Source organism: Pinus tabuliformis, chromosome 6 (genome assembly GCF_031772625.1).
Source record: "Pinus tabuliformis cultivar Carrire ecotype Pingquan chromosome 6, CPIR1, whole genome shotgun sequence".
NCBI lineage: Eukaryota > Viridiplantae > Streptophyta > Pinopsida > Pinales > Pinaceae > Pinus > Pinus tabuliformis.
In genome coordinates this window covers 1856281716-1856286215 of record NC_142292.1, presented here as the reverse complement: position 1 = coordinate 1856286215, position 4500 = coordinate 1856281716, and the positions used below count along the sequence as shown (strand labels likewise).

At 39.7% G+C, this 4500-nt stretch overlaps 1 pseudogene across 1 annotated transcript; it reads left to right on the top strand.

Annotated features, from left to right (window-relative positions):
• The first annotated feature begins 416 nt into the window (after nt 1-416).
• On the top strand, nt 417-3027 carry LOC149266467 (heat shock cognate 70 kDa protein-like; annotated as a pseudogene). Its single transcript, XR_016260156.1, has 3 exons — nt 417-543; nt 631-882; nt 989-3027. The product of XR_016260156.1 is annotated as a heat shock cognate 70 kDa protein-like (transcript).
• Nucleotides 3028-4500: the final 1473 nt, after the last annotated feature.

Below are 4500 nucleotides of genomic sequence, written 5' to 3'. Positions count from 1 at the left end.
ACTGATTACGTGCACATTGAACAACGTATGGATCATTGAATCCAGCCTTTTGGGATCATGGATATTTAATTCTGGCCTATACATTGTATATACCCGCTGGAATCGGGAGCACCTGGACATTGAACGACGTATAAATCTGTAATACGAGATGACGGGTTTTTATTGCTCGCTGTCGTGGATTGTAGGGACTTATCATGATGATATCTCCATTTCTTGGGCAATTCCTATTTCCAACCCCATTGAAACATAAATGCAGGCTGACATGCAAGGGATATAGCAGTTGCTTTGTTGCTAAAATGCCAAAGTCAACCCCATTGAAACATAAATACAAGAGAACTGCTATATCCCTTGCATGTCAGGCTGCATTTATGTTTCAATGGGGTTGGAAATAGGAATTGCCCATTTCTTGGGGGATGTACGGACTTATTGGTCCACGCAGGGTTTCTGGGGAGTCTTTATTGCTGGCCATCGTGCGAACGTGGGTAAATGTTTGTTAGCGGGGGTTTCTTCGGAGTTTTATAAAGAAAATAAAAGAAATAAGAGGTAAATTGTTGGTTAATGAATTTTGCTCGGAGTCTCTTTTTCTTTCGTTCTTGATTGTTAAGTTTTTTTTCCTTGGCACTCTTGAAGTTTTTTAAATAAATGAGAAGGTGAATCGGCGAGGCCTCTGCCAGAGGATAGGTTCAACTTTAAACTCCTACGATTTAGCCCATGCACTGCCCAGATTCAGTTAGATTTGGCACCAAAGGGAACAGGTGAACTCATCGGAGGGAGTAGAAGCGGGCTATCCTCCAGGCATTAGCTAGGCGACCCCATCGGGCCTTTTGCTCTATCTTCCGTGAGATTTCTCCCTATTACCTTTAAACAAAGTGAAGTTATTCGGTAGGGTTTCCTCATCTGCATCTTAAATCTGTTATTCATGGTTTTCTTTTTGCCAATGTGTTGGAGCTTAGTTTGAAGGACTGCTTTTTTTCTTGGGATGATGCAGTGACAGCTTTGTTCCTTGGTATAATACAAACCTCTGAATCCCATAGGTGCGTGCAATGAGTAAAGGCAAGGCAATCGGCATAGATCTTGGAACAACTTACAGCTGCGTAGCAGTTTGGCAGCATGATAGAGTGGAGGTTATTGTTAATGATCAGGGAAACCGAACCACTCCATCCATTGTTGCCTTCACTCCCTCTGAGAGATTTGTTGGAGATGCGGCCAAATACCAGATTGCAAATAATCCCCACAACACCGTCTTCGATGCCAAGAGACTTATTGGAAGGCGGTTCACTGATTCCTCTGTGCAGAGTGACGTTCAACTATGGCCCTTCACTGTTGTCGCCGGAGACAATGGAAAGCCTGTTATCCAAGTTCATTATAAGGGCGAGAGGAAGATGTTTGCAGCCGAAGAGATCTCTTCGATGGTACTAGTTAAAATGAAGACGACAGCCGAAGCATACCTAAGCTCTGATGTCAAGAATGCCGTGATCACAGTGCCGGCCTATTTTAGCGATTCTCAGAGGAAGGCTACTAGAGATGCGGCCAACATTGCCGGTCTTAACGCCATGAAAATTATTAATGAACCAACCGCTGCAGCTATAGCTTATGGGTTTCATGGTGAGGTTTATTCTTCCAATAGTAAAAATACCGTCTTGGTTTTCGACCTTGGAGGAGGTACCTTTGATGTTTCCATTGTTACTGTGGAGGGAGGTAAATTTGAGGTGAAGGCTGTAGGAGGGGACACACATTTGGGTGGCGAAGATTTTGACAATCGGATGCTCAAATACTGTGTTGAAAGTTTCAAGAGAAAATACAGAAAGGACATTACCACAAGCGCCAAAGCCCTTCGGAGGCTCCGTTCAGAATGCGAAAGGGCAAAAAGAAATTTGTCTTCAGTGGTAGAGACTATGATTGATATTGACTGTCTCTACGAAGGTCTGGATTTTCACATGAAGATTACGAGAGCCAAATTCCAAGAGCTCATTACCGATTTCTTCGATAAGTGCATGCAAATCCTCAGAAAATGTCTGGAAGACGCCGGGATGAACAAAGAGCAAATTAACGAAGTGGTTTTAGTAGGGGGTTCTACTCGCATTCCAAAGGTACAGGAACTCCTTCAAGATTTCTTCCATGGAAAAAAACTCTGCAAAAGCATAAACCCCGATGAGGCTGTTGCATATGGCGCTGCACTTCAGGCGGCAGCCTTGAACAATGAAGGCATCCAATTCGTCCTCATGGATGTCACGCCTTTGAGCCTTGGAGTCAGTGTTGACGAGGGTGTAATGTCTGTAGTCGTTCCCAGAAATACTCCCATTCCAACTCGGAGAGAGCATTCTTACACTACAAAGCGTGACAATCAGGTAGAAGTGTCTTTTCCAGTGTATGAAGGCGAGAGGGCAATGGTTGCGGACAACAATCTGCTGGGTGAATTTCAGTTGAGTGGAATTCCGGCGGCTCGTTGTGGAGTACCAAGCTTTAGAGTAATCTTTGAATTGGACGCAGACGGAATTCTGAAGGTGTCAGCCCGGGAAAGGGGAAGCGGGGTAAGCAATTTCATTACTATAACGAACGATGGTGGTCGGCTGAGCAAAGAGGAGATCGAGAAAATGACGGGTGATGCCGAGAGATTCAGAAGGGAGGATGAAGAGGTAAAGAAGAAGCACAGTGCCAGAGTCGATTTAGAGAATTACGTTTACAACATGAGAAGCAGAGTGAAAGAAGCCGAGAGCAAGAGAGAGATGAATGTCACAGTGGCAGCAGATGCTGAATAGTGTGGAGGAATGGTTGGATGAGAACGACAGTGCGCAGCTTTTCGAGTTGGAAGAGAAATTGAGAGGTTTGAAAAATGAAATGCAGTCTTTCACACGCTAAACATAAATTTACTGAAGCTTTTGCATAGTTCATAGCATGTTAATTTAGGATGTATTAGTTATGATATAGGTCCTCTTTCATAATGCAGTAAACATTATATTCCATACTGAGATAATGCCATGTCTTTCTTGTCTGCGAACAATACAGGAAATTTTAGCCCTTTTATGATAGGAGGCTGTGTTATTTATCCAAATTAAGATGGTTGTGAGTGCCAAAACATAAAGCTATGCGGAATGCTTGTATGCCCTTAATTTAACTTGGCAAACATTATCTTCCTGAATTTTTAAGTGACAGGGAGCCTGGTTTAGGAACTTGAATTTTATAGTGACCGGGATTTTTTATGCTTGTATGCCCTTAAATTAACTTGGCAAACATTATCTTCTTGAATTTTTAAGTGACAGGGACTCTGGTTTAGGAACTTGAATTTTAAAGTAACAGGGATTTTTGTTTTGGATTTTTAAAGAGAAATGTCAGACGATTTGTTTAGTTTCTGCATCAACTTTGCAGGCTGTTTGTTTCGATAAGTGAAATTTTATATTTTATTTCTTTTCATGAGTGAAATTTTTTATTTTATTTTTTTCCTCACATAAGTTTGCTTCATTTTATTTAATGTATAAAATTATAGTATTTAAATCTTCCTCTCAGCAAAGATGAATTCTCATCTAAGTCGATAAATAGATATATGTGACATGTATAAGTTTGTTGAAGTGATTTGTATATTTATAGATGTATGAACCATCTCTAATTTAGTGTTTTTTAATTCATGAAGATTTGAACTAGGACTTTATTTATCTCAAAGTAGCAAAATCCCTAATAATATTGGCGACAACCAAGAACCCCTTATTATATATATTAAGTAGTGTGAATAAATCTAAATAACTAAGAGGCTATGTCACTCTCCAACCTATTTATGAGTGCCAAAAGTGGTGAGAAAAACGCTAAAACATATGCGTCAATGGCCTTATGCTATAGCATTTCCCAAGTTGGAACTGATGTATGGTATGGCTGGCCGGCCATGCTTTTCAGTGCAAATTCAGAAATTCTTTCTGTTTTAGTGTTTTTTTTTTCCATTTTTATGTGCCCATCCAAGCATCCAAGAAGGGCATGGGAGCATCCAAGAAGGACATGGGACCCTTAGTTGCCAAAAAAAACACATATCTAATAACTAATAAACATAACCCTATTCACTCCAGATATTTAATTAATTGATTTTACTTTTTTTTAATGGATTTTTTTTACTACTCTTGATATGGGTGATGATGCAACCATAAGTGGAGTTGCCTCTTCTTCCGATCCACGTTCTAGGTCTATTGAACAAGCATTTTGTTTTATTTTTGTTCACACAGATAAGGATATGGATGAGTTGTATTCAGATATATAATTATAGTTGGGTTCAACTTTTTTTTAGTACACATAGCCTTATATATAAAGAACAACATTATTTGTGAAGAAAAGTTTTAAATTTTGCATCATGTAATCATCCATGAAACTTAATATCTAAATATGATTTTCCTTTTCAAGTGTCATTTATAGGTATTATTTTTTTATTCTTGCAATATGTAGATGCCGAGACACATTTCCCTCCATGTACCCATTTTTAGAGAGGACCACATTTACCACTGTGGAAACTTGTAGATGTTC